The sequence below is a fragment of the Pinus tabuliformis genome, chromosome 2_1, assembly GCF_031772625.1.
Source record: "Pinus tabuliformis cultivar Carrire ecotype Pingquan chromosome 2_1, CPIR1, whole genome shotgun sequence".
NCBI classification, from domain to species: Eukaryota; Viridiplantae; Streptophyta; class Pinopsida; order Pinales; family Pinaceae; genus Pinus; species Pinus tabuliformis.
Window position 1 is genome coordinate 237,949,979 of NC_142299.1, and position 26,714 is coordinate 237,976,692.

Genomic DNA, 26,714 nt, shown 5'->3' on the forward strand with positions numbered 1-26,714 from the left:
GAAAGGAGGAGTTGTCACTGAAGAGAAAGTCATTGCTCGTGCCCAATATTTAGATTTGATCTACACTCAATCTGGCACACTCTACGACAAAATTCCTGATGCTCCTAGACTAGATTTTTCCATTCCACCTCCTCCTAAATCGAATAGGGACTCTCATGCCGGTGACAGTGTGATCGGTGCCTCAAGCACGCAAACCACAAGGGGTCCATCTGGTCAAGCTCTTGCTATTTCTAGTCAAAATGCAAATGACAATTCTCTTGCCTCAGAGATTAATGTAGTGTCATCTAACAAAGGCAAAAATTCAAAGCAACCAAGGGGAAAGAAGAAAGGGAGAAACAATAAGAAGAAATAGGATAATTCCACTGTTGAAAAATCATCTGAAAACCCTACTACGGAAAAGAAACCTCCTCATTTTCCATGTTTAATCTGTAACGAGGATCATTATATGAGAGACTATCCACATCGATCTGAGGTTTCAAAAAATTTGAAGGATTTGAAAGCCTCAATGGTGTTGACTGATCCGTTTCCAAACCCAGAAACTAATATGGTTGCAACCTATAATGCTTCCACACCCCAGGCACTTATGCTATCCATCGGAAAGAAGAAAAATTATTCTTTGGTATCGATAAGGAGTAAAGATTATGGGAATCCATCGTCATCGAAAAACTGGGATACTGATCAACCTAGTGCTTCGACAACAACTTCGCCAGAACCACCCATTATTCCTGAATTAACTATAAAGCCACCAAAGGGAGTTGTACATCAATCAACATTTAATCCTCGTGCTCGAGCTGCTCAGAATTATAATATAGTGGAGGATCTGGCTTAATCACCATCCGCTATGTCGACACTTGAGGTATTGCAAAATTGTCCCTCCCAAAAGCAGGCTTTGTTATCAATAATAGGTGGGATAGATCCAACGGATTCCAATATTATGGCCTTTGATCATAAAGGATATACACCACAGTTACCAACCCAACTCGCTTTCCTTATACAGGTAAAAGCCCTCAATAAAATGTTCATCGAACCATCATTGATGAGGGGGCATTTACCTGTATTATGTCAATGAGTTGCTAGAAAACTCTTGGTTTGCCACCCTTGTCATGATCACCAACAACATTAAAAGCAGTGCATTATATTAGATATCATTTTTTGGGATTCAACTGCGTTAAGTAAGTCATTAACGTATGAACATTTCAGTGAGAGTTAGTCGTAACTGACTAATTTCTCATGATTTTTGAATTTTTCACTTAGCACTCATTACATCGGGTGATGCTCACAGGGGTGAAGAAGTGGGATTGAAACTAGTGAAATGAATCACATAGCGTCAATCGTCACTTCCGGGGCTTGCACCCGGTAACCAGGACTTCCCGGGAGGTCACCCATCCCAGATCTCCTCTGGCTCAAGCGCGCTTAACTGTGGAGTTTTACCCACAATTACTTGAATGATTCATGAGGCACAATACTTGCTAAGGTTTTGCAAATAGGGTAGCAAGCTAAGTGGGCTTGATTGTGGGGAAAACTCCACAGTTAAGCGCGCTTGACCCAGAGGAGATCTGGGATGGGTGACCTCCCGGGAAGTCCTGGTTACCTGGTGCAAGCCCCGGAAGTGGCGATTGATGCTATGTGATTCATTTCACTAGTTTCAATCCCACTTCTTCACCCCTGTGAGCATCACCCGATGCAATGAGTGCTAAGTGAACAATTCAAAAATCATGAGAAATTAGTCAGTTACAAACAACTCTCATGGAAATGGTCATACGTTAATGACTTACTTAACGCAGTTGAATCGCAAAAAACGATATCTAATATAATGCACTGCGTAAACCCCTAATACTTAAATTCAAAAAAAAGAGTGAAGGGATCTCTACTTGAATGGTTCATGAGGCACAATACTTGCTAAGGTTTTGCAAATGGGGTAGCAAGCTAAGTGGGCTTGATTGTGGGGAAAACTCCACAGTTAAGCGCGCTTGAGCCAGAGGAGATCTGGGATGGGTGACCTCCCGGGAAGTCCTGGTTACCGGGTGCAAGCCCCGGAAGTGACGATTGACGCTATGTGATTCATTTCACTAGTTTCAATCCCACTTCTTCACCCCTGTGAGCATCACCCGATACAATGAGTGCTAAGTGAACAATTCAAAAATCATAAGAAATTATTCAGTTACGACTAACTCTCATGGAAATGGTCATACGTTAATGACTTACTTAACGCAGTGGAATCCCAAAAAACAATATCTGACATTAAAAGCATTCAATGGAAGAATGTACACTCCAAATGCGATTTTAAGTAGCAAACTCTCATGGAAATGGTCAAACGTTAATGACTTAACGCAGTTGAATCCAAAAAAACGATATCTGACATTAAAAGCATTCAGTGGAAGAATGTACACTCCAAATGCGATTTTAAGTAGCTTGCAAGTTGAACTGGGGGGCAAGACAGTAGAGATTGAAGGTGAGGTCATCGATGGACTCCTTGACTACTATTGTGTCTACATATTTCAGAAAGATTGCATTTCCCTTCCAAGGTGGAATCATAATCGTTGACCAACTAGCCTTTTTTGCTAACAGTGCACAAGCTACTGGAAGCATTCCATTGATCCATGGAAGTTCACAATCGCTTCAAAATGTCGGAGTAGGTCTCCTAAAAGATCCTTCCTTAGTGGGTACTTTTGCCCTCCTGTCTCCATCTAGTTTCATGGTAAAAGATCATTCCTTAGTGGGTACTTTTGCCCTCCTATCTCCATCTAGTTTCACGGAAGTGGCCACAGTGGAACCTGTCATATGTTCTCTTCTACATCATCTAAAATTAAGAAGAGTTCCGACTATTTTGATAATGAGGATCGTCACAAAAAGTTGCCGCCAAGCCCAATTGAATCTTGGTAGCAATCAATTTTTTGTGCTTGTGCGGAAAATTCGAGTTTGCACTCAATAAGTATTTGGGTAGATAGGTTTTTAGAATATGGTACCTCTTCTAATCCTTGGTCTCATATACATTCTATAGATGAAGGAATCATCCAATCAATGATGATAGGAGAGAAGCCATGGGAAAATTATCATCGTCGTTCCCATCTTCGAGATGACAAGGAATATTATTCAAATGACCTCATTCACCCTTGAATTATTGATTTTTTATTAAATTCTATAAATACAGTAGATTCCGAGTGAAATCTGTCCAACGTTGAAGAAACTATAGCCATTAATATTTTTACCAAACCTAATATTGTATAGAATATTCACGTCAGTAAATCATGTTCTCCATTAGAACTAGATAACCATTGTGCTCTTTCTCGCGAATTCAGAGATGTCTTTGCATGGTCATATGAAGAAATGCTAGGCATTGACTCGAGAATTGTTGAACATGAAATGAAAATGTATCCAGATGTCAAGCCAGTATGAGAACAGCTTCAACCTGTTCATCCTAAGAAAGCTGTTGCCATTAAAGCAGAGGTTGAAAAACTTTTGCATGCTCGCTTTATTTATCCTGTACCTCTCACTGATTGGGTATCGAATATTGTTCTTGTGATGAGAAAACAAGGAACGATAAGAGTGTGCGTCGATTATAGGGATGTAAATCAAGCATGTTCGAAGGACAACTATCCTACACCCTTTATCGACCAGATTATTGATGAATGTGTCGGATGTGAAATATTTTCATTCATGGATGGATTTTCAGGCTATAATGAAATCAATATCTGCCCACAGGACCAGTCAAAGGCTGCATTTATATGTCCGTGGGGCACATTCGCATATCATAAATTACCTTTCAGTTTGAAGAACGCAGGGGCAACATTTCAGAGGGCAATGAGTTATGCCTTCCATGACATCAAACACATCATTCAACCATATCTCAATGATCTGCTTGCTCATTCGCGAAAATGGTTGCGAAAACGGACTAACCATCCGTAACATTTGAGAGCCATATTTTTACATTGCCGACACTACAAGGTATGACTCAATTTGCACAAATATTTTTTTTGTGTTGGTTCTGGTTGACTTCTTGGTTTTTTAGTTTCTAAGGACAGAATTCGACTCGACCCATTTAAGGTTCAGGCAATTATTGACATGCCTCCACCTTCAAATTTGCTTCAGTTTCAAAGACTCCAAGGGAAAGCTAACTTTCTGAGGAGGTTCATTCCACATTATGCTAAGCTCGTTGAAGGTTATACATGTCTTTTGAAAAAAGGGGTACCCTTCCACTGGGATCAGGTTGCACAAGCTTCCTTTCATTCTTTAAAAGATTCCCTGATAAAAGCATCATTAATGTATGCTCTTGACTATCAAAAAGACTTCAACCTGTATCTCGCCACTGCAGATACAAACATCGCTATGGTTTTAGTGCAACAACATGACGCAATTGAACATCCTATATATTATTTAAGTCGTAATCTTAATGATACAAAAAGCAAGTACTCTTATGTTGAGAAGTTGGCTTCAGCAGCCATTCAAGTGGTACAGAGATTTCGACACTATGTACTCTTTCGCAAGACTACCATCGTGTCATATTGCAACCCTATGACATACATTTTGTCACATCAATTGCTAGGGAACAAATATTCCAAATGGATATCCATTTTGCAGGAGTTTGATCTGGAATTCATCAAATCCAAATGAAAGAAGTCTCTTGTCCTCGCAGAGTTACTTTGCAGCTTTCCCTTGTCCTCTAATGATTTAACATCAAAAGCATCAATCGTGGATGAGACTTTGTTTCTCATATAGTTATTTGTGGTATGAGAATATGCTGGTCTATCTCCAGACCCAAAATTTTAGGCCTAACACCTCTTCCTCTGAACAGAAATATACTCAATACCAAGCCAAATACTATCTCATTGTTGGTGATACACTTTACCTTCATGGTTTCGATACGATTTTACGAAGGTGCCTCACGCATGAGGAAGCCGAAAAAGTTTTGAATGATTGTCATTCAGGTGCTTGTGGGGGGAATCTATCTGGTTACTCTACTCCACAAAATATCTTACAAGCTGGTTACTTTTGGCCCACCATAAGTTGCCATGCTTGTCAGATGTTTGATCTCAAAACCAGATTACCACCTGCACCACTGCATATAGTCATTGCTGTTGGCCCATTCGCTAAATGGGGCATTGACATCATGACATGTAACCCCACCTCGGCTGGGGGGCATGGGTATATTATAGTCGTTGTCGACTATTTTACAAAATGGGCTGAGGCAATGCCTACATTGAACAACACCGATGAAACGACTGCCCTCTTTTTCTTCAATCATGTAGTTTCTAGATTCGGTGTTCCACAGGCTATAGTCACAGATCATGGATCGCATTTTCGCAATCGCATGATGATCGAATTAACTACCAAATTAGGATTGTCCCATGATAGTTCTACTCCATATTATCTATAGTGTTATCGGGAAAACTAGTGTCTATTCAGAGCTGCTAGTCCCACTAAGACGAGTAGCTATCTTAGAAACAAACAGATTAAAGTTACTTGTGTTTTCCATTATGAGAGATAGATGAGAGAGAAGCATAGAGCACCAACCTCATTCTTTCTCTAGTTTCCTTGCTTGTTTCCTCTCTCCTTTGATAGAGCTTTCTTCACTCCTTCCTCACTTGTCTCGCTTCAAAGAACACCTGTAAAGCCAAGGCAGCAAAATACCATCAAAGCATAGAGATCTATAACCATAAATAATGTAGGATCAAATGTACATTAACCATATAAATGCATACACAAACAAGATTCAAAGCTATACAAGCATATGGAGGAAAACTCAAATAGCTTTATTGATAGAAGTAGTAGAAGAGAGGATTACAACTAGGCTGTCTGATCCAGCATCATCCTCCTAGCATGAAAGCTCTCTTCACCTCATACAAAGCAAGATCACCCAAAAATGTCTTCAAAGAGAAACCAGTAGCACTTCCTTGCAAATTACAAAATTCTAGCCCCTGGATCTCTTGGATGATGGATCCATATATAGATGTTTACAGGAGAATGAGTCAACCTCTGGGATTTTGATTAGTGTCATTTCACTGATAGTTCTTGGTTCTACTTGGAGATTTCATATCTCTTACTCATCCCTGGGTAAATTCAGAGAGGCAAGTGTCATATGAGCAGTTTCTAGAAGATTCTCTAGGTTTATACCTAGCACACTACTTCTGCCATTTGTCTACTCTTGTTCATCGCACCCCATAGAAGGGCTTTCCAGTATGCATCGCAGCACCCGTGTGTAATCGGTGAGATGCATCACACCCTATGCATGGAGCAGTCTGTATGGTCTTGTTTTGACCAGTTCTGAGTAGTTTTTCATGGAGAACTTCTGGGAGATGATGTAATCAGCAGACTTTGTTCCTTTAGGGTATGAAACAACACTTTTAAGGGTTTAGAAGCCCTTGGTTTATGGACATATGTGATTAGGGTTGTAGTGCCCAAATATGTTTATAACAGTTGCCCCCTAAAGCATGAGGTCGTAAATCCTTTTGATGTCAGGTGAAATTCTTTATAATGAGGATCCGACGTTTTTCAAACTGGAAGGTGACCTGTAATAAGATACAATACAATACATTATCTTCACAATATTTTCATGATCTAGCTGAGGCGGGCATTCCCATGCTCAGCTTTATAAATTCATATTCATGTACATAAGACAGACAATCGTCTATGTGGCAGACTGATGATTATGGTAGAGCCATCATCCTTTAGTTTGGATGATTATCTGTGCAACAATGATGTACATTTAATGTCTTTATTTTCTTGAATATATCGCAGCCCAGATGGATGAAACTAGATCCGGGGTCTTCAAACTCGTTCAATCTTCGCCTGAAGTACAAATCAATCCATCTGATAAGATGTTCTGATGTCGAACATGGAAGGACATCGCCTGATTACCAGCCAACGATATAAGATTTTAACAGGTGCGAGAGGAGTCACTAATAATGATGATGACCCTCAAGGTACTATAGTACAATTCACACGGTGTGAATACATGAGTTGATGTCCAACGCCATGTAAAATCTTTCGGTTGAAGTCCATTGATGTAAACCTGTCGCTGGAAGTGAGAAACTTGCCATTGAAGCATGCAAGCTTCAAAGTACTTAAAGGGGTGTCCCTAAGTCAACTTCTTGGATAATGAGCTGATGTCAACAAGAAGTGACCTGTCGTAGGAGGGACTTAATGAATCCCACATCTACGACATGGAATGGAGCAAATGATTTTATGGAGGTGAAAACGATCTGATGATACAAGGTTGAGGGTGGCAGTCATGAAAAATGGAGAGTGAAGGTATTGCAGCGGATGAGACATTAGCTAGGTTGGTGAACTCTTTGAGAAACTTCTCTTGAACATATCAGTGACACTGAGATGGATTGGTAGCATTAACCCCAAGGTGGATGGTACAGTGGACCAATGGTGATATGACCGATGAACGAAATAACCCAACTTGACTCAATCATGGTGATGGAGTGAAAGTGTCATGTTCAAGAGTAACCTGCTACCAATGAAACTATTAAAGTTTTCTTCCCTTTTTCCCAAGTCATTGCTGACCAGTACCTCTTTATTTTGGTCAAGCTTGAGGAGGATAACATATTCTTGTTCTATAATTTTCCCTTCAGGCAAACCCATCCCTATGTTTTAACGAGTTTAGCGACAGTGAAACTCGCTCTTGTCTGCATGGACAAGTTTTTCGCTAATATTTTAACAAGTTTAACGACAAAGATAACTTGGTCCTTTTCAATTTTAGAGAGTCTAAAAAGGGACGTAAAGGAAACTCCAGTGGTCCTTTTTCGTAATGTAATCCCTTAAGTCTAAAAAAGTGTAAAATAATATGAAAGGGATGACTTTTCGATAGTTTTAACAAGCCGAACAAGACAAGTGATCGATCTTTTTGTGTAATAATCCCTTAGGTCCAAAAAGATTAAAATCTAGAGGAGGGATGGCACTTCTGGTCGCTTTAATGAGCTGGAGAGGCCAATTGCTCAGCAATATTTTCATATTTTATGAGTCAGATGAAAAGAGCTTAAAGGAGATATGATTTTTGAGGAACGAGTGATTTTTTGGATAGCAACTGGTTCCAGGTAAAGTTTGGAACATTCCAATCACAGCAATGGAAAGAGGGTGGCTAATGGAATCACTGATCACAACTGTTCCTCAATAGGGTAAAAAATCAAATGGAGGCATATGATCGGCTAAAAAAGAGTGGAGGTGATGCTAAGGACATGACCAAGGTTCAAAAGCTCATAGTCATGTGATCAAAATGGTTATTTACCGGGGGTGGGGTTCATTTTTCAATGAGCTTTAACTCTATGGAAACACTTGCTCATTGCTAGGTTTATTTTTTGATGAGCTTGAACTTCGCATAAAACTACCCATGGCGATGTTTATTTTTTAACGAGCTTGAACTTTGCATAAAACTGCTCATGGTGAGGTTTATTTTTTAACGAGCTTGACTTCGCGTAAAACTGGTCGTGCCAGTCGTATAATAAGGATGTCTCATTGGTAGGTTCATTTTTTAGGGAGCTTGCTCCATGCGCAACTTTACTCTGGAGCCTTTTTGCACGCGAGCTAGGAACAACCAACTACCGTCCTAAGGGTTAAAGAAATACTAAGGTTAGGTAGGATAGTCTCTTGGTGAGAAACAATCTCCTTTGCTTTACCGTTTCCGTCGATCCTAGCAAAGGTGAATGGTGGATCAGAACAATCACCTAACTTAAGCAGTTGAAGTTAGTAAAACTATAGGGTTAGAGTTACGTTGGCTGCTTTTCACTTGCGTACAAAATGGTTTGCATGCCCCTAGGTATAAAGTAGAGTTTCCAGGTCACCATATGGAAGTTCTCGCATTAGCAAGATTGTTTGATCTGCATTGCAAACAAAAGCTTCCTTGGCGATGTACATCAAAATGGACAAAGGTGACTATTGTCAGTCCCAATCACATAACCTTTGACAGGGGGAATCTTTTTCTAGTCCAAATCCATTTTCCTAAACAGACAGGGGTATCAGACTAGTCATATTCCTATTCGGAAACCTATCTTATATCTGGGGTTTTCCTACTGAAGTAGACCAGGGTGCATGCCTCCTGGTTTTCAATCACGATCACCAAATCACTCGCGATCATCAGGTGAACAGACTGGATATTGATTAGACATTCCTTGTTCAAAAAGACTAGTTAGGGATGGCATTTAACTAATAGCTGTGTTTGAACTAGGGAATGAAAGCTGGTCAACTAGGTGGACCACTCTGCCTTCATGTGGAAAACACATCACTCGGAAGAGTGAGGAAACGATAGCTCCCATACTATAAATGTAGTCATGCCCAAGTAGTAGATTGTAATTTAGAGGTCCTTGGACTACCATTACATTTAGATAAATGGTTTTCCTTCTCAAAGTTATAGGAAAATTTGGAAGGATCCCTAACAGTCGACTGGTTCCTTTCTTGAAGCCTATCAGATTTCGAATCTCAGGCAGAAGCGATGGTGAACCAAGTGCTTTCCAATCAGTTGAGGAAAGGATACTCACAGAAGCCCCTTCATCTATAATAGTACCGACCATGATCATTTTGTAAGCTTGTACTATGATTTAGAATGGTACATTAGATGGTAGGTGGGGTCTACCTAAAAGATTCTAATCGAAGGAAACGACTAGATTTCTTGGAGGCGGGACCGAATAAACGGCCAGATACATCTCTGATGAACTTCCTTCCTGCGATAAAGGAATGGGTAGATTGCCCCCATGTTCATCGAAGTTTGTGTTTATGAAAAGAATTTGAACAGTGTTGTTCTCATTCTCTTTAGTGATAGTATCATCTGAAGGTGGGTCCTCTGAAGACAAGATTAGGTCAACTCCCATCTCAACCTGTTGACTTTGGTCCGGTGTGGACTCAGAGGGTCTATCTTCAATGATAGGTGATTTGACTGAAAACAATGGTGTGTCAGTCGAATTTTCAACTAGTGATGGACTCGGCAAGAGTTTCTTGTATCCAGGAGGAAGTCGCTGCGGTGATGTAGGACAGTTATCCAAGACTCTTTTAGCTTCCTCTAAGAAGGGACAATGGTGCAGGGCATGATCGCCTTCACACAGTCTACAAGGAAATTTGGATCTTCCTTTTTGTCCATTGACTTCGTTTTCACTAGTTGATGGTGTGCTTTCAACATGATCGTCAACGGTTGAAGACACCAGATTGTGCAAGTGGGGAGACCAGTCCCTCAAGATCCATGGGATGCAGGGAAAATCTAGATGATAGTGGTCTCCCTTGCAAATGAAACATGGAGATTTAGGTTTGGATTGTGTAATGTGTGGATTTTCGCCAGATGATGCATGGATGCCCCCTTTCACCGTTGGCGTCTTCTTCTTCTTCTCCTTCCCTTTCTTCTTCTTCTCAATTACTTGGTATTTAGTGTTACTAGCTTCACCAAGCAAAGAGGAAGAAGGAGAGGGAGAAACAAACAAAGTAGAAGGTGGGGGAGAAACTTCAGTATCATCTAGTTGTTGATTTGATTGTTCAGGAATTACGGTGTTTTGAATGACAGAGGTCGAGAAAAGCCATACGGGCAGGTCAATTGTGAGTCCTGGAAGGGACAATGTGGCCATGTGTTGAGCACCAACATCCCCCCAAGAGGAGAAGGGACTAGGATTTCCCCCAAGGGAAAATCTTTGATTGGTAGACTCCATTTCTCATCCTAAAAACCAACGAGGGAATAGTGACATTATTCCAATTAAAATAAATTTTATGACGCTTTGACACAACTTTCTTTTTCAATTTTTAAGAGTCGAGAAAAAGCTAAAGATGACTCTAGTTGCCTTCGATTTTAATGAGCCTGAAGTGACAAGTGCTCAGATGGACCTTTTCTTTTAAGGAGTCTGAAAGGGAATGAAAGTGACTACTCTGGAAATCTAGACAGAGGAATTACCAAACCAATCGAAAAATTGCAGAATACTTTTTACGGTACTCATCCCTGGGTGAATTCAGAGAGGCAAGTGTCATATGAGCAGTTTCTAGAAGATTCTTTGGGTTTCCACCTAGCACACTGCTTCTGTCATTTGTCTGCTCTCACTTATCACACCCTACAAAAGGGATTTCTAGTATGCATTGCACCCCCCATGTGTAATAGGTGAGATGCATCGCAACCTATGCATGGAGCAGTCTGTATGGTCCTATTTTGACCAGTTCTTAGTAGTTTTTCATGGAGAACTTCTGGGAGATGATGTAATCGGCTGACTTTGTTCCTTCAGGGTATGAAACAACACTTTTAGGGGTTTATAAGCTCTTGGTTTATGGACATATGTGATTAGGATTACAGTGCCCAAATATTTCTATAACATGTAGGCTAACAGACAAGTTGAGGCAATCACAAAGTCCTTAAGCACATGCTGCAAAGAATGATTGGAGTCCATAAATGGAATTGGCATTTAATCCTATACTCAGCTCCGTGTGCATATAGGACTTCGGTGAGAAATGCGACTGGATTTATACCCTTTCAGTTGTTGTATGGTTTGGAAGCAGTCTTACCAATTCAGTGGGAAATCTCATCCCTCAAGCTCGCAATCGATCTACTTCCCAAAACTTCTGATGAAGAGGCTCATTTCTTGGAATTAACCCATTTGGATGAAACCCATCATGATGCTGTGTTGGCTAAAAAAGCACATAAGAAACATGTCAAGGCACAATATGACCACAATGTTAAGCCTTGTGTCTTCTTAGAAGGTGACTTGGTCTTGCTTTACGATCAAGATTTTGACAAATTAGGAGTACGTAAATTTGAACCAATATGGATGGGCCCTTACATTATTAAATGTGTATTGACAAAAGGAGCCTACGCACTAGTCGATTATGATGGGATTCCACTGTCGCAACCCCAAAATGGGTTGTATCTTAAATGTTACTATGCTTGAATAAGTGTAATAAACTCATTGTACATATGCTTTTGTTGCATTTTGAGTGTTTTCTTTTAGAGTTGTCATTTTGGTTAGGTAATCCACTTCGCATTTGTTGCAGATGTTAGACTTTTTGGAACCATTTCTTGGGTATGCGGACGGAGTTGGTCGTAGTATGCAGAACTTATCTTCTGCAGCCTAGGCCATTTTCACTCCAAGCAGCTAGTTAGTGAGTTTCAGAGGGATATGTATTGGTCAATCGACGAACAACATCGTTGAGTATAGCACATTGATTGAACTTATGTTTGATTCCATTTCACATGGCATACGCCGACTCATTATCAGGCTAGATTCACAACTCGCCATTCTACATCTTACTGGCATTTATTCCAATCAGAACCCAGCTATTTATCGCATGTTCTTAAGAGTTAGGATTTTGGAAAGACATTTTGATTCCATTCAATATCAACATATTTCCAGAAACTTGAACACATTGAATAATTTATTAGAAAACTATTTGTTAAATAGACATTTGCAGCATTTGTAAAGAAAGCATTTCACATCAACATTTGCATTAGGATTTCAGCACATAGCCAAAATAAAACTCCAAAAATAAAAAATAGATAGTTGTTTATAGTTTTCACAAAATGTTTAGTGTCCAAGACAAAATCGGTCATCTGACCAAGAAACTCAAAATGAATGCATAAAACCATCCTAGACTAGTGATGATGGTGATAACATGTCACCGCTTGTGCTATCATGCATAGGAGCCTAGTCCAACACTCGGTACACTAGTAGTATGGCACTGTAACGTCAAAGGTAACTCATCAGTCTTGACATCATGGATGCCGAGAGTGAGGCCCTCAATTTAATCCTGAAACACTGCTAGGGTATCTAATATGTCCAGATCTCGAAGGATGGCCCTCCCTATAGCCTCTCTTGCTGGAGTGTTATCTGCCACCCATGGGCGTGCCACTAGTCTCACTGGTCCAATATCTACACACACATATAAGTTTGTTTGGTCTTGGTAATATCAAATAAACAAAAATACTATAAAACTAAAAAAACAAAAATGTGAGCGAATCATTTTACCTATAACACTCCACTGCTCACCAACTGGTAAAAGCCAAATCCAGATCGCCTCGGAAATCCATCTCGGTATATGGATACTCTATAAATACCATCTCCTGGTGGTGGAACCACTCGAGAAAGGCATCTGAGAAGGAGATCTGTGACTGGTTGGCATGTCTAGCCATTAGGTCCACCCATCTCTACATCCGTGGTTCCCTCGGTGCTAGCAATCCCAGTGAAATGTTTTGAGGTTGCATCAGTGGAATTCCTTCCAAAGAAAAAGTAGTCAATATGGATCCATAACCAAATTTTTTGGTTCTTCCATTCTTTACTTTGGGCATTTTTTCTTTTATGACATGAAGTATCGCCTCACACCAATTGAACACCTTCAGTTCTAGGCATTCCATGGCATACTGCATGTAAGATCTGCTCGCTAAATGTAAGGTCACGTTCCCAGCCAATCTAGCAAAGGTAAATAGAATAGTCCTCAAAGGTCGATCGGTGACATCCCGGATATTTATCTTACCATCTCTACTGGGTTGAGATCCATCCCTTCAGAACTGACGAATGTAATCTTTCACAAATTCACCCCCATGAGCAAATCCTGATAGTGAAATAGGGGCACCACACCTCGACAAACCCATCAAAAAATAAATATCCTCGACCATGAAAGGAATAGATTTACCTCTGATCTAGAATACCTGGCCAATAGGATCCCAAGCATCGAGAAGATACTGTAACAAACTAATTTTTTTCCTCATGCTGCATATGCGGAAAAACATCAGCAAACCATAGTTTCTTAATGCATCCACTGTGCCCTGGTCATGTAAAGAAATCATATCCTCCTCTTCATGTTCTTGTTCACACCATGTGACAACCATCTTGATCTAACAAATATCTGAAATGCAAACAATAGATGAGTTAGGATCCAATTTTGAGCAAAAACAGGTACATTTTTTATGAAAAAACACTATATAAAGTTTCCTTTCTGTGCCCATCGCACCCTGCCTTTGAGAAAGATGAGATGCATACTGACTGGCCTATTGGAAGCTCAGTATGCATCGCACCTTTTGATATAAGCTAGGTGCGATGATTGGGGAATGAAATCTTTAAACCCCAGGGGCCCAGGAAAGTGAAAAAACTTGCTCAGAATCAAGAAAAGATGGAATGAAAATGAAGAGCTTAAGGATAGCTCCTACCTGGTCCTGATGGTGCGGAGAATGGTCCGCAGAATCTCCTGAAATTAGCTGGTGAAATTTGAGGGGGAAAACCACTTCAAAGCTCCAAAATCCCAAATTTGAAATGAAATGGTGAAAGTGAAAGGTAAAACTACTTTTATGTTTATTATTCATGTACTTTGAAGTGAAATGTTAGTTTTAGTTCATTTTTTTCTATATATATGTATTTCTAATCAATTTGATGGAGTTTTTAAGCAGGTTGAACAACTGATGAAAGCATCTGATGTGCTAAACAGTGAATTTAACATCTTTGACCATCAAGCATAGTTTTGTCATTGCAAGCTTGTGTAAAAGTGAAACTGGTTCAAGCATAGTTTTGTCATTTCGAGCTTGTGTAAAAATGAAACTGGATTCAATCATAGTTTTGACATTTTTGAGCTTGTGTAAAAATGAAACTGATTTCAAGCATAGTTTTGTCATTTCAAGCTTGTGTAAAAATGAAACTGAATTCAAGCAAAGTTTTTTTGTTTCAAGATTATGTAAAAATGAAATAGAATTCAAGCAAAGTTTTTTGTTTCAAGCTTGTGTAAAAATGAAACAGAATCCAAGCATAGTTTTGTTGTTTCGAGCTTGTGTAAAAATGAAACTGACATCAAGAATAGTTTTGGTCATTTAGAGCTTGTGCAAAAAATGAAATTGACTTCAAGCATAGTTTTGTCGTTTTGAGCTTGTGTAAGAAATGAAATTGACTTCAAGCATAGTTTTGATGTCTCGAGCTTGTGTAAAGATGAAACTAACTCCAAGCATAGGTTGTTCATTCTGAGCTTGTGAAAACATTGAACCGAATCCAAGCATAGTTCCCCCATGGTTAAAGCTTGTCTAGAAATGAACCCATTCTTAATAATTAACCTTTGTGATTGCCATTCTATCAACCTTTTCACCCTTGGTTGTGTACATCCCATCACCACCATCCCTTTGGCCGATCATACACTCTCACTTGGTTGTTTTACCCTTTTTGAGGAACAGTTGCAATGAGTGGTCTTATTAGCCAACCTCTTTACAGAATTCAACATGTTTTGAGAAGTTCCAACATCACCAAAACCATTTGCTACCCGAGACACCACTTGTTCCTCAATATCAAGTCTTCTTCAAACCCTTTTTAGACTCGTTAAATATGAAAATATTGTCGAGCGCTTGTCACTTTTAGCTCGTTAAGGTGATTGGAAATGTCATCCCTCCTGTATTACTTTATCCTTTTTTGGACCTAATGGATTATTTTACAAAAAAGAACTTATAAAGTCTTCTAAACCCTTTTTAGACATGTTAAACATGAAAACATTGTCGAGCACTTGTCATTTTCAACTCGTTAAAGTGATTGGAAATGTCATCCCTCCTGTATTATTTTATCCTTTTTCAGATCTGAGGGATTTACTTTACGAAAAAGAACTTATGAAGTTTTCTTTTCATCCCTTTTCAAACTCTCTAAACATGAAAAGCACTGAGTTATCCTTGTCATTAAACACGTTAAAACAATAGCGAAAAACTTGTCCATTCTAGACGAGACCGAGTTTCATTGTCACTAGGCTCGTTAAAACATTAAATAGTGATAGGTTTGCCCGAAGGTCGAATTATAGAACAAGCATATGTTATCCTCCTCAAGATTCACAAAAATAAAGAGGTACTGATCAGCAATGACTGGGGAAAAAGGGGAAAAAACTTGAAGAATTTATGGTAGCAGATCGCTCTTGAACATGACACTTTCATTTCGTCTCCATTATCGAGTTGGGCTAGGTTATTCCATTCACTGGTCATCTCACCATTGGTCTTTCATACCATCCATGTTATGGGGTTAATGCTACCAATTCATCTCAGTGTCACCGACATGTTCAAGAGAAGTCATTCAGTTGAGAAATCACAATCTAGTTAATGTCTCGTCCACTACAATACCTCCAACCTTCATTTTTTCATGACCACCATTCCTGAACCTTGTGTCGTTAGTTCATTTTCACCTCAAGAAATCATTTGCTTTGTTCCATGTTGTAGATGTGGGATACATCAAGGCCTTCCTATGACGAGTCGCTTCTTGTCAACATCAGCTCATTATCCAAGAAGTTGACTTAGAAGCAACCCTTTCAGTGCTTTGAAGCTTGCATACATCAATGGCAAGTTTCTCACTTTCAGCGACAGGTTGACATCAATGGCCTTCGATCGAAATATTTGCGTAGTGTTTGACATTAGATCATATATTCACACCACGTGAATTGTACTGTAGTACCTTAAGGGTCACTATCATTATTGGTGATTCCTCTTGCATCTATTAACAACTTACATCATTAGTTGGTAATCAGGCGATATCTTTCCATGTTCAACTTTAGAGAATCTCTTCACATGGATTGACTTGTACATCGAGCGAAGATTGAACAAGTTTGAAGACCCCAGATCTAGCATCGAGTCATAGTTATAGTTAAGTAAAGAGTCAATAAAGCCCACCCTAACCCCCTTATTTATGTAATAGGATCAAGTCATAGTTATATTTAAGTAAAGAGTCAATAAAGCCCATATTAATAATTGTAAGTGGTTAACCCGCATTTAATGATGGGACCACAATTAGTTGAAAATGGGCCATGGTATTAGATAGATGGTATTAATAAGAACCATGGTATTGCCCCATGGTATTGCATGTATGAATCCTATATAAAGGATAGAGACTCCCTTCGAGGAGCATCGTTTCTTATTTTGTAATCGAGCTCAACTCTATTGGAGGTTGCCCCCAGAAGACGCAAGTGAACATTACTTTCTGAATAATAAAATACTTGTTGTTATTACTCATTGTTCTATGTTATGGGTATATTTCTTCACATATTTGGTATTTGGGTATCATCTTGCAAGTTAAGGGCATAACAAGTGGTATCAGAGCGCTTTCCAGGGCCAGTGGGATCTCCAATTTTTAGCAATTTTTTTTTCTTGGCTAGAAACGTGTTCCAGCGTCTTTAAACCATGGGATCTGTCATTGAGCGCATAAACCTACGGATTGGGGGATGCATGCACGTGGGAAATACAAGAGGTGGTAACGCTTGTTGGACTCCCTTGTAACCCTTGTGGGTACCCCTTCGAGTAGTAGCGCATTAGACAGAACCACGCACGGATTGTCTTCCAAGTACCCTTTGGGTATATCAAAAGCCCCCTAGCTCCATTAGTAACCTCACCATAGATAAACTGTCGGTTGTCTTGCTGCTATAGTACACCAAGAATAGCACTCGGAGAGATTACTCGTGCATACGATAGGGTAGTCAGGTTGTACGGCTAAGGGTATGGTTGATCCTCCTTGGTTAGTGCCATGAAAAATTGGGCCAAGTACTACTGTCAGACCCTTATGTATATTATGATTTGTAGCACCTGACACTCTTGGAGACCATAGTTCCTTGATCTATCTCTGGATCACGCATAATCTTTGCTAGATCAGATCTCGCAAGTGGGGGTTTTTGTTGCCACAACAATAATCAGTTCTGTCATTCAGATCTATTTGATTAGCCATTCAGATCTCTCAGATCCATCAGATCTGTAGCAACAATCAATTCCGCCATTTAGATCTCTTAGATCCATCAGATCCACCATCCAGATCTGAGTAGTTGTGTGGGTTCCTATACCTGGGCATGATTTTCGCAGGACTTTTGGTAGCATAGACATTTCTGAGATTCGACTACTACAGTATTCCTAAGCAAGGACGACGAGCTGAGCAAGGTGGTACCATTCAGTTGTTAGTGCCCAAAAATTCAGGCGGTCCCAAACTTCAAGTACATCACCTCGATGCATGGTACAAACTAGATCTCAAGCAATGGCAAATGAGAGGATGGATAGCCTTGAATCAGCCTTGAAGGACGTAGTGTCGCAGCTAAAGGAATTAAATGCAACACTTTCTAAGGGCAAGATGGAGGCACTGGAGGAGGCATATATTGGCACTAAAAATAATGAGGGTGAGTCTAGCCAGTCTCTTCACCTCTTTGGCACCCACCAACAATCCCATCTACAACCACCTAAGTTGGACATGTATAAATTTGATGGCTCTCACTCGGTAGCATGGATAGCACAAATGAGCAATATTTCAATCTGAATTACATCCTGGATAATTCCAGTTAGCTTAGTGTGGGTATCATGTACTTGGACAATGAAAGATGGAAATGGTGGCAATAGCATCAACATTGCTATGGAAGGCCCTTAACTTGGGAGACATTCAAAAAAGCTCTTATGGATCGCTTTGACCATGAATCTGCCTTTTTGGGTCATCTCACTAAGCTTTGATAGACAAGAACAGTGGATGAATATATTACAGACTTTGAAGCTTTAGCTTTCCACACTGGAGGTCTACAAGATGAGTTCTACATGGAATGTTTTTTCAGTGGTCTTAAAGAAGCCATACAATCCCACATCCGACTGCACCACCCTAGCTCATGGCTGCAGGCTTTTAGGATAGCTCGTGAAGTAGAACATGCGTTAGCAACCCAGTCCAATCGCCCAAATTTCACCACCAAGGGTCACCCCCCACAAGCTCAAAGCACTACCCAAACACTCAAGGTTCAAAAGGTGTCACCTGCCGAAATGGTGGAAAGAAGAAAGCAAGGATTATGTTACTACTGTGATGAAAAATACTCCCCCGGGCATAAAGGCAAGGAGCCCAAATTCTTTCAAATTGATGCTACTGATCATAGTTCATTGAAGGAAGCCCCACCACTTGAGGAACTAGAGGAGGAAGAAGACGATAACCAATAGGACAATGTACCTGAAGAACCAGTTATCTTGTTGTATGCTTTGGCAGGGATTTCTTCGCCTCAAACTCTAACAATCAGAGGTTTTATTAAGCATCGCCCAAGTAGTAGTCTTGATTGATAGTGGAAGTACACATAATTTTATCCATCAAAGAGTCGCATAAGCAGTGCATTGTTTTGTACGATCTGTTTCTAAATTCCAGGTCCAAATTGCTGATGGGGGAACAATGAAATGTGAAGGCCGCTATGAAAATGTCAAACTTCAAATGGGGGATTATTAGTTAAAGACCCACATGTTTGCCATACACATGGGAGGGTGCGACATTGTCCTAGGTGCTGAATGGCTTCACACACTTGGCCCAATCACAATGGATTTCCAAGAACAACCACACACATACCCTCTGCGGACTCCAGGCGGGAGCTCCCTCTATCATCAGCTCACATCGAATGGAAAAATTGTTAAAAAAGGGCCACCATGGAGTTATAGCTCAATTTAATGCCATCCAAACCTTCAAACCCAATTCTCTTCAGATTCATCCTGAGATGCAACAGATCTTAAAAAAACCATCTGCCAGTCTTTAACAAGCCTCATGAGCTTCCACCCTTGAGAGTGGAACATGATCATAGCATCACTTTGGTCCCAGGGGCCCAACCACCAAATGTGCACCCATATAGATATCCATTCGCCCAAAAGAATGAAATAGAAAAAAGTAATCAAGGAACTTTTGGAAGCAGGCATCATTCGTCCCAGCATTAGTCCTTATTCATCACCATTGGTCATGGTGCTCAAGAAGGATGGGGAATGGTGTATGTGTCTAGACTTCAGGTCCCTTAATAAGTTGATAGTCAAAGGTAAATTTCCCATCCCGATTGTCAATGATTTGCTGGATGAACTAAATGGGGCTCAATTCTTGTCTAAGCTTGATCTCCGCTCAAGCTTCCACCAAATTCGCATGAAAGAAGTCGACATTCCAAAGACTGCTTTCCGAACTCATGAAGGCCATTATGAGTTCCTGGTCATGCCATTCGATCTTTGTAATGCCCCATCCACTTTTTAGAGCCTTATGAACCACCTGCTCAAACCATATCTCAGAAAATTTGTCCTTGTTTTCTTTGATGACATCCTCATCTATAGTCGCACTTGGGCCACACATCTTCAGCATGTAGATCTGCTCTTGCAACTGCTTCGTAAGCATAAATTATTTGTCAAGATGTCCAAGTGTTCTTTTGGCATGGATGAAGTTGAGTATTTGGGCCACATTGTGGGGCGTGAAGGTGTCAGGGTGGACCCCAAAAAGATCCAGGCAATGCGGGATTGGCCTCAACCTAAGACCTGAAAAGCCTGAGAGAATTTTTGTGTCTCACAGGATACTATCACAAATTTGTCTGTAATTATGGTCACATTACGAGGCCCCTCACTCAACTCCTCAAGAAAAATTCATTCCTCTGGAGTGATGAAGCACAACAGGACTTTACAGCTCTCAAAAATGCCATGTGTTCCACTCCAGCTTAGCACTACCCAACTTCACCAAATCTTTTGTCATTGAATGTGATGCTTCGGGTATGAGTATTGGGGTGGTCTTAATGTAGGAAGGTTGACCCTTGGCCTTCACGAGCCAACAACTAAGTGGGAAGAACCTGGGACAATCTACCTATGAGAAGGAGATGATGGCCATCTTACATGCAGTAGATACCTGGCAACCATACTTATTGGGGCGGCGTTTCCAGAAACTTGAACACATTGAATAATTTATTAGAAAACTATTTGTTAAATAGACATTTGCAGCATTTGTAAAGAAAGCATTTCACATCAACATTTGCATTATGATTTCATCACATAGCCAAAATAAAACTCCAAAAATAAAAAATAGATAGCTGTTTATAGTTTTCACAAAATGTTTAGTGTCCAAGACAAAATCGGTCATCTGACCAAGAAACTCAAAATGAATGCATAAAAACATCCTAGACTAGTGATGATGGTGATAACATGTCACCGCTTGTGCTATCATGCATAGGAGCCTAGTCCAACACTCGTTACACTAGTAGTATGGCACTGTAACGTCAAAGGTAACTCATCGGTCTTGACATCATGGATGCCGAGAGTGAGGCCCTCAATTTAATCCTGAAACACTGCTAGGGTCTCTAATATGTCCAGATCTCGAAGGATGGCCCTCCCTATAGCCTCTCTTGCTGGAGTGTTGTCTGCCACCCATGGGCGTGCCACTAGTCTCACTGGTCCAATATCTGCACACACATATAAGTTTGTTTGGTCTTGGTAATATCAAATAAACAAAAATACTATAAAAATAAAAAAACAAAAATGTGATCGAATCATTTTACCTATAACACTCCACTGCTCACCAACTGGTAAAAGCCAAATCCAGATCACCTCGGAAATCCATCTCGGTATATGGATACTCTATAAATACCATCTCCTGGTGGTGGAACCACTCGAGAAAGGCATCTGAGAAGGAGATCTGTGACTGGTCGGCATGTCTGGCCATTAGGTCCACCCATCTCTACATCCGTGGTTCCCTCGGTGCTAGCAATCCCAGTGAAATGTTTTGAGGTTGCATCAGTGGAATTCTTTCCAAAGAAAAAGTAGTCAATATGGATCCATAACCAAAGTTTTTGGTTCTTCCATTCTTTACTTTGGGCATTTTTTCTTTTATGACAGGAAGTATCACCTCACACCAATTGAACACCTTCGGTTCTAGGCATTCCATGGCATACTGCATGTAAGATCTGCTCGCTAAATGTAAGGTCACGTTGCCAGCCAATCTAGCAAAGGTAAATAGAATAGTCCTCAAAGGTCGATCGGTAACATCCCAGATATTTATCTTACCATCTCTACTGGGTTGAGATCCATCCCTTCAGAACTGACGAATGTAATCTTTCACAAATTCACCCCCACGAGCAAATCCTGATAGTGAAATAGGGGCACCACACCTCGAAAAACCCATCAAAAAATAAATATCCTCGACCATGAAAGGAATAGATTTACCTCTGATATAGAATACCTGGCCAATAGGATCCCAAGCATCGAGAAGATACTGTAACAAACTAATTTTTTGCCTCATGCTGCATATGCGGAAAAACATCAGCAAACCATAGTTTCTTAATGCATCCAATGTGCCCTGGTCATGTAAAGAAATCATATCCTCCTCTTCATGTTCTTGTTCACACCATGTGACAACCATCTTGATGTAACAAATATCTGAAATGCAAACAATAGATGAGTTAGGATCCAATTTTGAGCAAAAACAGGTACATTTTTTATGAAAAAACACTATATAAAGTTTCCTTTCTGTGCCCATCGCACCCTCCCTTTGAGAAAGATGAGATGCATACTGACTGGACTATTGGAAGCTCAGTATGCATCACACCTTTTGATATAAGCTAGGTGCAATGATTGGGGAATGAAATCTTTAAACCCTAGGGGCCCAGGAATGTGAAAAAACTTGCTCAGAAATAAGAAAAAATGGAATGAAAATGAAGAGCTTAAGGATAGCTCCTACATGGTCCTGATGTTGCGGAGAATGGTCTACAGAATCTCCTGAAATTAGCTGGTGAAATTTGAGGGGGAAAACCACTTCAAAGCTCCAAAATCCCAAATTTGAAATGAAATGGTGAAAGTGAAAGGTAAAACTACTTTTATGTTTATTATTCATGTACTTTGAAGTGAAATGTTAGTTTTAGTTCATTTTTTTCTATATATATGTATTTCTAATCAATTTGATGGAGTTTTTAAGCAGGTTGAACAACTGATGAAAGCAATTGATGTGCTAAACAGTGAATTTAACATCTTTGACCATCAAGCATAGTTTTGTCATTGCAAGCTTGTGTAAAAGTGAAACTGGTTCAAGCATAGTTTTGTCGTTTCGAGCTTGTGTAAAAATGAAACTGGCTTCAATCATAGCTATGACATTTTTGAGCTTGTGTAAAAATGAAACTGATTTCAAGCATAGTTTTGTCATTTCAAGCTTGTGTAAAAAAGAAACTGAATTCAAGCAAAGTTTTTTTGTCTCAAGATTATGTAAAAATGAAATAGAATTCAAGCAAAGTTTTTTGTTTCAAGCTTGTGTAAAAATGAAACAGAATCCAAGCATAGTTTTGTCGTTTTGAGCTTGTGTAAAAATGAAACTGACATCAAGCATAGTTTTGGTCATTTAGAGCTTGTGCAAAAAATGAAACTGACTTCAAGCATAGTTTTGTCATTTTGAGCTTGTGTAAGAAATGAAATTGACTTCAAGCATAGTTTTGATGTCTCGAGGTTGTGTAAAGATGAAACTAACTCCAAGCATAGTTTGTTCATTCCGAGCTTGTGAAAACATGAAACCGAATCCAAGCATAGTTCCCCCATGGTTAAAGCTTGTCTAGAAATGAACCCATTCTTAATAATTAACCTTTGTGATTGCCATTCTATCATCCTTTTCACCCTTGGTTGTGTACATCCCATCACCACCATCCCTTTGGCCGATCATACACTCTCACTTGGTTGTTTTATCCTTTTTGAGAAACAGTTGCAATGAGTGGTCTTATTAGCCAACCTCTTTACAAAATTCAACATGTTTTGAGAAGTTCCAACATCACCAAAACCATTTGCTACCCGAGACACCACTCGTTCCTCAATATCAAGTCTTCTTCAAACCCTTTTTAGACTTGTTAAATATGAAAATATTGTCGAGCGCTTCTCACTTTTAGCTCGTTAAGGTGATTGGAAATGTCATCCCTCCTGTATTACTTTATCCTTTTTTGGACCTAATGGATTATTTTACAAGAAAGAACTTATAAAGTCTTCTAAACCCTTTTTAGACATGTTAAACATGAAAACATTGTCGAGCACTTGTCATTTTGAGCTCGTTAAAGTGATTGGAAATGTCATCCCTCCTGTATTATTTTATCCTTTTTCAGATCTGAGGGATTTACTTTACGAAAAAGAACTTATGGAGTTTTCTTTTCATCCCTTTTCAAACTCTCTAAACATGAAAAGGACTGAGTTATCCTTGTCATTAAACACATTAAAACAATAGTGAAAAACTTGTCCATTCTAGACGAGACCGAGTTTCATTGTCGCTAGGCTCGTTAAAACATTAAATAGTGATAGGTTTGCCCGAAGGTCGAATTATAGAACAAGCATATGTTATCCTCCTCAAGATTCACAAAAATAAAGAGGTACTGATCAGCAATGACTGGGGAAAAAGGGGAAAAACTTGAAGAATTTATGGTAGCAGATCGCTCTTGAACATGACACTTTCATTTCGTCTCCATTATCGAGTTGGGCTAGGTTATTCCATTCACTGGTCATCTCACCATTGGTCTTTCATACCATCCATGTTATGGGGTTAATGCTACCAATTCATCTCAGTGTCACCGACATGTTCAAGAGAAGTCATTCAGTTGAGAAATCACAATCTAGTTAATGTCTCGTCCACTACAATACCTCCAACCTTCATTTTTTCGTGACCACCATTCCTGAACCTTGTGTCGTTAGTTCATTTTCACCTCAAGAAATCATTTGCTTTGTTCCATGTTGTAGATGTGGGATACATCAAGGCCTTCCTATGACGAGTCGCTTCTTGTCAACATCAGCTCATTATCCAAGAAGTTGACTTAGAAGCAACCCTTTCAGTGCTTTGAAGCTTGCATACATCAATGGCAAGTTTCTCACATTCAGCGACAGGTTGACATCAATGGCCTTCGATCGAAATATTTGCGTAGTGTTTGACATCAGATCATATATTCACACCACATGAATTGTACTATAGTACCTTAAGGGTCACTATCATTATTGGTGATTCCTCTTGCATCTGTTAACAACTTACATCATTAGTTGGTAATCAGGCGATGTCTTTCCATGTTCAACTTTAGAGAATCTCTTCACATGGATTGACTTGTACAACGAGCGAAGATTGAACAAGTTTGAAGACCCTAGATCTAGCATCGAGTCATAGTTATAGTTAAGTAAAGAGTCAATAAATCCCACCCTAACCCCCTTATTTATGTAATAGGATCGAGTCATAGTTATATTTAAGTAAAGAGTCAATAAAGCCCATATTAATAATTGTAAGTGGTTAACCCACATTTAATGACGGGACCACAGTTAGTTGCAAATGGGCCATGGTATTAGATAGATGGTATTAATAAGAACCATGGTATTGCCCCATGGTATTGCATGTATGAATCCTATATAAAGGATAGAGACTCCCTTCGAGGAGCATCGTTTCTTATTTTGTAATCGAGCTCAACTCTATGGGAGGTTGCCCCCTAGAAGACGCAAGTGAACATTACTTTTTGAATAATAAAATACTTGTTGTTATTACTCATTGTTCTATGTTCTGGGTATATTTCTTCACATATTTGGTATTTGGGTATCATCTTGCAAGTTAAGGGCATAAAAAGTGGTATCAGAGCGCTTTCCAGGGCCAGTGGGATCTCCAATTTTTAGCAATTTTTTTCTTGACTAGAAACGTGTTCCAGCATCTTTAAACCATGGGATCTGTCATTGAGCGCATAAAACTACGGATTGGGGAATGCATGCACGCGGGAAATACAAGAGGTGGTCACGCTTGTTGGACTCCCTTGTAACCCCTGTGGGTACCCCTTCGAGTAGTAGCGCATTAGACAGAACCACGCACGGACTGTCTTCCAAGTACCCTTTGGGTATATCGGAAGCCCCCTAGCTCCATTAGTAACCTCACCATAGATAAACTGTCGGCTGTCTTTCTGCTACAGTACACCAAGAATAGCACTCAGAGAGATTACTCGTGCATACGATAGGGTAGTCGGGTTGTACGGCTAAGGGTATGGTTGATCCTCCTTGGTTAGTGCCATGAAAAATTGGGCCAAGTACTACTGTCAGACCCTTATGTATATTGTGATCTGTAGCACCTGACACTCTTGGAGACCATAGTTCCTTGATCTATCTCTGGATCACACATAATCTTTGCTAGATCAGATCTCGCAAGTGGGGGTTTTTGTTGCCGCAACAATAATCAGTTTTGTCATTCAGATCTATTAGATCAGCCATTCAGATCTCTCAGATCCATCAGATCTATAGCAACAATCAGTTCCACCATTTAGATCTCTTAGATCCATCAGATCCACCATCCAGATCTGAGTAGTTGTGTGGGTTCCTATACATGGGCATGATTTTCGCAGGACTTTTGGTAGCATAGACATTTTTGAGATTCAGCTACTACAGTATTCCTAAGCAAGGACGATGAGCTGAGCAAGGTGGTACCATTCAGTTGTTAGTGCCCAAAAATTCAGGCGGTCCCAAACTTCAAGTACATCACCTCGGTGCATGGTACAAACTAGATCTCAAGCAATGGCAAATGAGAGGATGCATAGCCTTGAAACAGCCTTGAAGGACGTAGTGTCGCAGCTGAAGGAATTAAATGCAACACTTTCTAAGGGCAAGATGGAGGCACTAGAGGAGGCATATATTGGCACTGAAAATAGTGAGGGTGAGTCTAGCCAGTCTCTTCACCTCTTTGGCACCCACCAACAATCCCATCTACAACCACCTAAGTTGGACATGTATAAATTTGATGGCTCTCACTCGGTAGCATGGATAGCAGAAATGAGCAATATTTCAATCTGAATTACATCCTGGATAGTTCCAGTTAGCTTAGTGTGGGTATCATGTACTTGGACAATGAAAGATGGAAATGGTGGCAATAGCATCAACATTGCTATGGAAGGCCCTTAACTTGGGAGACATTCAAAAAAGCTCTTATGGATCGCTTTGACCATGAATCTACCTTTTTGGGTCATCTCACTAAGCTTTGATAGACAAGAACAGTGGATGAATATATTACAACCTTTGAAGCTTTAGCTTTCCGCACTGGGGGTCTACAAGATGAGTT